Source organism: Pan troglodytes, chromosome 19 (assembly GCF_028858775.2).
Source record: "Pan troglodytes isolate AG18354 chromosome 19, NHGRI_mPanTro3-v2.0_pri, whole genome shotgun sequence".
NCBI lineage: Eukaryota > Metazoa > Chordata > Mammalia > Primates > Hominidae > Pan > Pan troglodytes.
Genome location: NC_072417.2, coordinates 31464249 through 31474654, shown reverse-complemented (window position 1 = coordinate 31474654; position 10406 = coordinate 31464249). Strand labels below are relative to the sequence as shown.

Below are 10406 nucleotides of genomic sequence, written 5' to 3'. Positions count from 1 at the left end.
TCAAACCAGCCACAACGTTCCCTTAAGCCAAAACCTAATCAAAGCCCTACCTGTCTTCAACTCTGTCAAGGCTGAGAGAAGTAAGGAGGCTGCAGAAGATAAGTTTGAAGCCAGCAGAGATTGGCTCATGAGGTTTAAGGAAAGAAGATAGAGATGTACAAGTCGTCTCCATAACATAAAAGTGCAAGGTGAAACAGTAAGTGCTGATGGAGAAGCTGCAGCAAGTTATTCAGAACATCTGGCTAAGATCATTGATGAAGGTGGCTATACTAAAGAACAGATTTTCAGTGAAGACAAAAGAGCCTTCTGTTGGAAGAAGATGCAATCTAGGAATATTTTATTGCTAGAAAGAACTCAATGCCTGGCCTCAAAACTTCAAAGAATAGGCTGACTCTTACTAAGAGCTAATGCAGCTGGTGACTTTAAGTTAAAGCCAGTGCTCATTTACCATTTCACAAATCCTAGGAGCCTTAAGAATTATCCTAAATCTACTCTGCCCATGCTCTAAAAATGGAAAAATAAAGCCTAAACTACATCACATCTGTTGACATCATGATTCACTGAATATTTTAAGCCCACTATTGAAACCCACTACTCAGAAAGAAAGATTCCTTTCAAAATATTACTGCTCATTGACAATGCACCTGGTCACCCAAAAGCTCTGATAGAGATGTACAAGGAGATGAATGCTCTTTTCATGCCTGCTAACACAACATCCATTCTGTAGTCCATGGATCAAGGAGTAATTTTGACTTCCTAGTCTTATTATTTAAGAAATCCACTTTGTAAGGCCAGAACTGCCATAGATAGTGATTCCTCTGATGGGTCTGGGCAAAGTAAATTGAAAACCTTCTGGGAAGGATTCACCATTCTAGGTGCCATGAAGAACATTTGTGATTCACGGGATGAGGTCAAAATATCAACTTTAAGAGGAGTTTGGAAGTTTATTCCAGCCCTAGTGGATGACTTCAGTGGAGGAAGTCACTGCATATGTGGTAAAAATAGAAAGAGAACTAGAATTAGAAGTGGAGCCTGGAGATGTGACTGAATTGTTGCAATCTCCTGATAAAACTTGAATGAATGAGAAGTTGCTTCTTATGGATGAGCAAAGAAAGTTTTTTTTTTTTTTTTGAGATGGAATCTACTCCTGTTACAGACGCTGCAACATTATTGGAATGACAACAAAAGACTGAGAATATTACATAAGCTTAGTTGATAAAGCAGCAGCAGGGTCTGTGAGAGGATTGACTCCAGTTTTGAAAGAAGTTCTGCTGGAGGCAAAATGCTATCAAGCAGCAGTGTATGCTACAGATAAATCTTTCATTAAAGGAAGGGTCAATCAATGTGGCAAACTTTATTGTTGTCCCACTTTAAGAAATCATCGGTGGGGCCTGGTGGCTCATGCCTGGAATCCCAGTATTTGAGGGGGCCAAGGTGGGCCAATCACTTGAGGCCAGGAGTTCAAGACCAGCCTGGCTAACATGGTAAAACCTTGTCTCTACCAAAAATACAAAAATTAGCCAGACGTGGTGGCACGTGCCTCTAATCCCAGCTACTCAGGAGGGTGAGGCGGGAGAATCGCTTGAATCTGGGAGGGGGAGGTTGCAGTGAGCTGAGATTAAGCCACTGCACTCTAGCCTGGGTGACAGAGTGAGACTTCATCAAAAAAAAAGAAAAGAAAGAAAGAAAGAAAAAAAGAAATCACCACAGCCACCCCAACCTTTAGCAACCACCACCCTGATCAGTCAGCAACCATCAACATGGAGGCAAGACCCCCCACCAGCAAAAAAAAAAAAAAAAAAAAAGAATTGCTGAAGGCTCAGATAATTGTTAGCAGTTTTAGCACTAAAGTATTTTTTAGATATAATACTATTGCACACTTAATAGTCTATAATGTAGTGTGAACATAACTTTTATATGTAAAGGGAAACTAAAAAAAAACGTGTGACTGAATTTATTGTGATATTTGCTTTGTTGCAGTGGTATGGAACTGAATCTGCAATGTCTCCAAGATATGGCTGTAGTTGGATAACTTCCCTCCCTACGTACTCTTCCTATAACATACATAATTGTAAATTACATAAGCCCCTTTCCTTCCCCTGCCACTTGGTGGCTGGCTGACCACAAGAGCACACATTATTCCCTTCTCTTTCTCAATGAACAGGATCCTGCCTTAGTCTAACACTGCTGAATGAGATTGTCTGTTTAATTCTGATTCTTAATATTTGTAATCTAAATTTTCTAAAGGTATTAGCTATGTCCTTCAAGTGAGATTTTGTATCAATGATAAAAGTAATATTTTGTCCCTCCTCTGCTGACTCCTTTGTAGGCTTCTCATTTGGTTCAAAACTCAGGCAGTGATAAAACGGTGTTATTATTGGGCCCTCTCAAAAACTGAAACAGTGATGTTAATTGGTTTGTAATTTTAATGACGGCTGCCCTTTAAGGTGGGTTCTCTTTACTAGAGCCAATAAATTGATCTCCTGGTATCTGGAATGTTGCCAGCTATACATCTGGATATTTGCAATTCTAAGCCTAAATATCAGAAGCAAAAAGTTAAGTGTTTTCACCTTGCAGGGCTATCAGTATACTTTCGCTATCTTGCTTCATGGTCAGTTACCTCTGTGGCTCAATGACGGAATCTAGATTACAGTGATGTTAACCACTTCACCATCCCATTGAATATCCATCTGATCTAGTACATTTATGGCATTGTGCTGACAGGGCCTGGAGACAGATGAGGCAGATACCCTAGATGTTTTGGCAGGTCACATTAATTTCTTGGGATGAAACATAAATTTTATAAAAATTCAGGAAATTACTATCTCATGGAGGTTCCCCATGGGAGATGAAGTATCCCTGTGATCTAAACTTAACAAAATATTAGCTTTGAGTTATGTCAAGAAAAACCAATGTCTCTCTGGTTGACTCAAACTGAAATTTGTGTAGCTCTGACTCTTGGCCCTCATAAACCAATAGGTCTTTGATACACAAAATGTCTGGAGTTGCTCAGGAATGCTGTATAGAACCGGAAAACCCTGACAGAAGAATCACAGTGAAAACCCCTAGGGTTTTAGAGCAAGTTCCTGTTCTCTGTGGAAAGTATCTACTCTTTTTTGTAGAACTAGCTAAAACTCTGAAAAGACTGAATGCCCAACCATTCATGTGTGACATTACCACCCATGTGAGCTGGGTGTTATCTGATCCACTTAGCCATCAAGTAGGGCATGTCCAGCAACACCCCGTCAAATGGAAAAGCTAAAAGTGTGACTGGGCCTGAGCAGACCCCAAGGCAGAAATGATCTGTGTGAATAGGTTGCTCACAGTCTGTGTGTATTTACTCCTGCCTCAATGTTATCTCTTCCTCAACCCATACTAAGTCCTGTGGTGAGAGGAGAACTCTCTCCAATTACTCCCAGTATTAGTTGATTCTGGGGCAGGGAGGACTGTGAGAACATAGCACCCTTTGAGCATTTGTAGGAGTTCACAGTTCTGGGAGCTAACCAGGCAAAAGGTTTTTATGCAAATAACTGAAACTGACCCTACTTATTGGAATGTTAAGAGTAGCTTGGAAAATTGATAGGAAGGTGTGATAGGCAGCAAACAAAGGCGTCAGGCAATACAGAATATAGCTATGTCCATACAGCAAGAAGACTCTGACATGTGCCAATGCTGTATTAATACCCTGCATACTCACCACCACTGCTGGACTCCTGGCTGCATCAGCACTGCTGGGACTATTCCCAAACTCTACCTGCATATTCGTACATTCCCTTGGATTCAAACCCTACCTAATATAATGCAGGTACTGCTGCATATGCCCATGTACTACTGAAAATCCACTCATCTTGTCCCCAAAGACAGCCCAATACTTGCTATTTTCATTCAGCTCCAAGTTCAGGATCTCCTGATAGTGCCCACTTCATCTCTTGTTCTTTTGTGATCCTGTACTGATATTTCATATCCTATGAAATATACTAAAAGTCAACCACCACTAACTCACCTAGTTATAATAGTGAGAAAATGGGAGAAGAAAGAGAAAAGAAGATTAAATACAGAAACATATACCCAACAATAAAAAATAAAATATGGGTAGATGGAGAGTATTTCTGAAACTGGTTGTGAGGCTGTAGCTTATTGTAACAAATTCCTGCCTCCGCTTATCCAATCCATGTTCCCTTTGCCTTCAGCCACCCCCTCGATTGATTGGTGCTATTTTTTCTGGTGGAATGACTCAGATTTTTATTCTGGAGGAGATCTGAGCCCTTGATGACCCAACCTGTGCAGAGTTATAGACATCTTTCATGAGCTTATACACACTGACACAGTAAAGCAAGGAGAGACCCCAGGAATAATCTGAGTTCCATTCATACTGTTTTTTCCACATTGTCTACATTGTACAGCAGTAGTGCTATTTCCTTTTATAGCTGGGAATAGCTGCTAAGTCAACAGAACAACCACTTTTTAGACTGCTGGCAATTTTCCAGGCTTTAGGCATGCTCTGGTGAAATCGTAAGCAAAGACTGCTCTTTCGTCCTGGTCATGGCTACCTTTTGCAAGTCCATCAGCTATTTTTCAATTAACTTCGGTCTTCCTCTCAGGGGAATCAGATGATTAAGATGATCCTCCCATGATACTCTGCGCTCATGGAAAATCAGAGAGCTGCCTCTGCCCTGCTCATGTTTAGGCATACTGCACCTCCAGTTTTGATATAGGGATGCCTCCTTTCCATGGTTACACTGTGGAACTTATCTATAAGACTTTCTATCATTGAGGGCCCTGCCTAAATAAATAAAAAAAAAAACCTGGAATCTTCTACTCCAAGACCCCCAAACATGAAGGCAGGGTCTAGTTATACCCCATCCCAGGACTCTGGCCAGTGGGGCAAGAGTCAGGAGACAGCACTCTTACAATTACTTCTCACTCTCTTGCTCCCGATTGCATCTTCTTCCAAAATATTTGTATCTTAAATTTGGATTTTTAGACCGGGCGAGGTGGCTCATGCCTGTAATCCCAGCACTTCGGGAGGCCAGGGTGGGTGGATCAGCTGAGGTCAGGAGCTCAAGACTAGCCTGGCCAACATAGTGAAACCCTGTCTTTACTAACAATACAAAAATATTAGCTGGGCATAGTGGTACATGCCTGTAATCCCAGCTACCTGGGAGGCTGAGGCAGGAGAATCGCTTGAACCCGGGAGGCAGAGGTTGCAGTGAGCTGAGATTGTACCACTGCACTCCAGCCTGGGTGACAGAGTGAGATTGCATCTCAAAAAAAAAAAAAAAAAAAACTTTATTTTTTTTTTTTTTGAAATTTTAGGAGCTACACATTTGCCAACCTTATTCTTCGGTCCCATCCTAACCATATCCACCTCCACCAGGGAACATATGGTAGCCACATATCTTATAGCCTGAATGGAGCCCTGTCACAGAGGAAAAAGAATGTTTGAAGAAAGAATTATTTGAATGTTTGAAAAAGAATTATTACACCTCCACAACAGGCCCCATAGTATTTGTGTCCTTGCAAAACATATTATCTCTGTTCTGGGGTTCTAACATCCCTCTTCATGGTCAGAGAGATACATATTTGTCTTGAATCTGTGTCTTCAGAAGATCTTCCCAGTACATTGCTGTGTGAGTGTTGTGTCTGCAGCCCCAACTGCCTGCCCAAGGAAAAGGTGAGTACAATTCAGTCCCCATTCACTAGGGGCTCCTATTTAATCTCACAGCCTCTACATCCCAGGAAGTTGAATTAACCTGGAGGGAAGATTCTCCACCCACCTGGCGTAGGTTGCAGATGGATTTTACACAGTGGGAATTGGGGCAGGCAGGGTTGGAACATGGCCCAAAGTGTTGGGGGATCACTCTCCTGTGACCTGACACAGGTTCTATGCTCTGTCTCACAGCCTGAGAGAGAGAAAGCAAATTTTAGTCCACTTTAGCCCTACTGCATTGTCATCAAAGGAGACTTCACTCAGCAACTTGATATTGGGAGGGTGGACGTCCTCTTCCTTTCCCCTCCCCACCCCCAGCATACAGCTACAGGCTGCCGGGCTATCCTCTCACAACTCTCAAGGTGATTGGCGAGTTTAGGCAGCAACTGCCAGTTAATAGCAGAAAGAGAAGCTAAGAAGAGGGAAGTCAGGGGCCCAGTGTATGTATGTGTGTGGGTTGGAGAAGGGTGCAAAGGTGATAAGAGAAGAGAAGAGTGGCATAAGGGCTTATGTTTGGCACCGTTAAGACTTACTGTGAACCTGACATGCAGAGATGGAGGGCCTCAAGAGGGTCTTTCTCTTGGTGGGATGGTTCTCTGATCACCTGTCCACTCCATCAGTGAAGGACGGGTCCCCCACTTTAAATAGTATGACATGGCTGAACCCATGACACCTGACACTGAAGAGATGAGATGAATAGCACATAGAATTAGTGTCACCTATACTCACAGCCTGAGGGAGGAGGATACTGCATGCCATGCAGTGACCCACAGAGGTTCCACTTGGGAGCAGGGTGAACCAGCAGAGGCTGTGGAAGGCAGGCTTTGCATTAGGATGGTGCAAGGGTAATCGTGGTTTTTGCCATTAAAAGTACTCCTGCAGGAAGATGTGATTAGCTTTTTCTGTGGGCTGACAGGGACTTGAGACTCATAGGTTAAGAACTAGGTGGGTGCAGCTGATCTGATAATAGAGGAACTAGCCAGGTGGGGAGCCTCTCCCACTGGGTGGTGGTGGGGGGAGCACATTCAAAGAGCAGGAGAACTCAGGGTTAGACCTTTGGACTCTGTGAGCACTTGAAAGCACTTTAAGGCAGCTCTTGAAGTTTTAGGCCTTACAATACAAATGGTCCAAATGCCTTTGCCTAGTCTCTTTCTGTGGGAATCCATCTTTCCCTTGTTGTAGGGATCCCTTTGTTCATAGAAATTATAGGGCAGCTGGCAGATTTTCATGCCTAATAGCTGCCCATGGTACACATCGAAGGCTGATTTGCTTCTAAACAATACTCCAACCAACACTCGTGTGGCAGGGCAATCATGAGTGCAGGGAGAGTTCACATGTGAGGACCTGGTAGGTGGGTAGTAGTGGATGAGGTCACAATGTGGTTGGAACTTGAACAGTATCCAATTTCATTCCTAAAACAACCTTTTGAAATAGGTGCCTTCCTGGACCTGCCAACAGGAACCTATGGTATTTGTGTCAACATGTGCCCAGGAAACAAATCCTGTCTAGGGGAAAGAGATGCCAAAGCAATGGCTGTGGTCATGTGTGCAAAGTTGTTCCTGAAACAGGTAAAAGCCAGCCCCTGAGATGCTCCCAGGGGAAAATGACACATTGGTCTTCCTTAGGATAACCACAGGGAAGCAGGAATTGTTTTGACTATTCCAGGACTTTTGGCCACCTTATCTGAACTCTTCTGTTGTCCTGGCTTCCCTGAACCATGCTTAGAAGCATGCTAAGCAGTTAAGAAGAGATAGCTTGATCCTGGACATAGCTCAGTTGTCAATACAGCTGTCCAACTTCCTTGGACTTTTGGGCTTATTTCAGTCGACAACAGGGTGGGTGGTTGGCGAGGAGAGAAAGAAAAGGGACCAGCAATCATGGGGCAGCTGCTATGTGTTAAGTGCCTAAATAACAAGAAGACTATGAAAAGGTCACCATCCTCAAGTGCTTTCAGTCTAGTTAGGGAGATAGAGCCATAAAACAAATTAAAAAGCATGTAACAAGGGCACAAAGATCTGAGGAAGCAGTGCAGAGCCAGCAACTTTACCAAAAAGAGTCTTCAGAGAGGAAATAATAATCTGAGCTAGATCTTGACAAAGAGCAGGAGTTAACAGAGAGAAGAGGACAAGCCAGGCAGAGGAAGCAACAGTCACATCACCCTGGATGAGCCAAAGCCATAGAGATTTAGAGCATGGAGGATGTGGCAAGAGACTCCCCATAGGGTAGTGGCAGGGAGTAATCTGCAAGAGGAGGATCAAGACAGAGTCTGAAGCACCTTAAACACCCTGCTTGGATTCGAATGGGGCACCACGGTAGGTGTTTAAGCAGGGAATGGCTCATGATAAATTCTGTATTTTATGTCAACAGCAGTGATGACCGTGCAGGCGGAAGCACAGACCTTTATAAGAGTAGCCAGGTCACTTCTTCAGAAGATTCTTCACCCATCCCCAAGCCCTGGTTGTTCTTCATCCTTGGAGTTACAAGCCTGGAAGAAATAGCCTTATTTTAATTATTCAATTTTGGAAATTTCCACAGGCTAACTTTTAACCAGAAGATCTTGATCCTAAAAACTCTTATCCAGAATAAACTGTTCTGGCATTATCCAATCTGAGTCTTTATACTATGTAAGGTCTCTAAGGGGCCCTTTCTGGACTAGCGGCATCATAAATAGCATAAAAATAATAAGGCCCATGCATGTAGAAGCAATTCTGGGGATTCTAAGAAGACAAAGTCCCTCAAGTCTCTTCCTACATCCTTAGCGGCCTCTGAATTATTGCCCTCTGTCTAAGGGTGAGTGGGGCTTACCCTCTGCTTAGCCTCCATGGGAAGAGAAAGATTGTATTTGTGTTTTCACACTGCTAATAAAGACATACCTGAGACTGGGTAAATTATTTTAAAAAGGATTAATGGACTCAGTTCCACATGGCTGGGGAGGCCTCACAATTATGGCAGAAGGCGAAAGAGGAGCAAAGGCACATCTTACATGGTGGGAGGCAAGAGAGAATGAGAGCCAAGTGAAAGGGGTTTCCCCTTATAAAACCATCAGATCTCATGAGATATATTCACTAACAGTATGGGGGAAACCACCTCCATGATTCAATTATCTCCCACTGGGTCCCTCTTACAACATGTGGGAATTATGGGAGCTACAATTCAAGATGAGCTTTGGGTGGGGACACAGCCAAACCATATCAAAGATGTAGGGTAGGCTGTAGGGCAGACTGAGGGAGCACCAAAAAGTGGGGGTCAGAGCTGGGTCATAGAGAAGGAATGAAGAAGTCGGCTGGGTGCAGTGGCTCACGCCTGTAATCCCAGCACTTTGGGAGGCTGAGGCAAGCAGATCACTTGAGGTCAGGAGTTCCAGACCAGCCTGGCCAACATGGTGAAACCACATCTCTACTAAAAATACAAAAATTAGCCGGGCATGATTGTGCATGCCTGTAGTCCCAGCTACTCAGGAGGCTGAGGCAGGAGAATTGCTTGAACCCAGGAGCAGTAGGTTGCAGTGAGCCAAGATTGCACCACTGTACGCCAGCCTGGGTAACAGGCTGCCACTGCACTCAGCCTGAACACTGATTTTTATTAGTTTTCAGATAGCCCGGGGATCAGCAAGCTACAGCCCACAGGCCAAATCCAAGCCACCTCCTGGTTCTGCACATCCCATGAGTTAAACTGATCTTTGCATTTTAAAATGTTTAAAATACAAAGAGACACATATACTGATAATATTTAGTGATATGTAAGATAATATGGAATTCAAATTTTAGTGCTCATAAAGTTTCATTTGAACATAACTACACTCATTAGTTTCCATATCGTCCATGGCTGCTTTCAAGTCACAATGTCAGAGTTAAGGGGTCACAACAAAGACTGAATGGCCTGCAAAGCCATATCTACTTCCTGCCCTTCACAGAAAAAGTTTGCTGACCCCTAGTCTAGATCCAGAAAATGAAAAAAAGATATAATTTCAGAAAACTACATTGTATGATATAACACAAATGGATAAATAGGTTTTCTATCTCCAGTAGCATTTTTTAATCCTTCCCTTCCTCCCACAAAAAAATTTATAATTAAAAAATATAAAAAGTCACTCTGGAAACAAAACAAACAAAAAGTCAGTCAGAGATCAGAAAACAGCCCAAATATGTATCCTGACTTTAATTCAAATATGTCTCAGCCCAAATATACATTCCAAATGATCTTGACCTTAACCCAAGCATCAAATTGAAATATTTTCAGAATATTATCAGGACAAACACACATATACAAAAATGCATATCACTATTGATCAGATGATTAGATAGATAGATAGCTAGATAGATAGATAGAAAGATAGATATACAATATCTCTAGAAGAGAACCCAAGAAATTATAATAGTGGTTCTTCCTGGAAAGATAATGGGGTGGGAGGTATTGGAAGTCAAAATGGGGAGGAAAATTTCTTTTCTTTTCTTTCTTTCTTTTTTTTGTTTTGAGACCAGGTATCACCCTGTTTGCCCAGGCTGGAGTGCAATGGCACGATCTTGGCTCACTGCTGCCTCCATCTCCCGGGCTCAAGTGATTCTCCCACCTCAGCCTCCTCAGTAGCTGGGACAATAGGCATGCACTACCAAGCCCAGCTAATTTTTTGTATTTTTAGTAGAGATGGAGTTTCACCATGTTGCCGAGGCTGGTCTTGAACTCCTGTACTCAAGCA

At 42.9% G+C, this 10406-nt stretch overlaps 1 long non-coding RNA gene across 2 annotated transcripts; it reads left to right on the top strand.

The window, feature by feature from the left end:
• Positions 1–5483: 5483 nt before the first annotated feature.
• Positions 5484–8316, top strand: LOC107969066 (uncharacterized). Of its 2 annotated transcripts, XR_001710636.3 has the most exons (3): positions 5484–5674; positions 7145–7278; positions 8078–8316. It is a non-coding gene; the product is annotated as an uncharacterized LOC107969066 (long non-coding RNA). The 2 variants fall into 2 exon arrangements; XR_001710635.2 differs by lacking the exon at positions 5484–5674 and having other exon boundaries at positions 6871–7278.
• The last annotated feature ends 2090 nt before the right edge of the window (positions 8317–10406 follow it).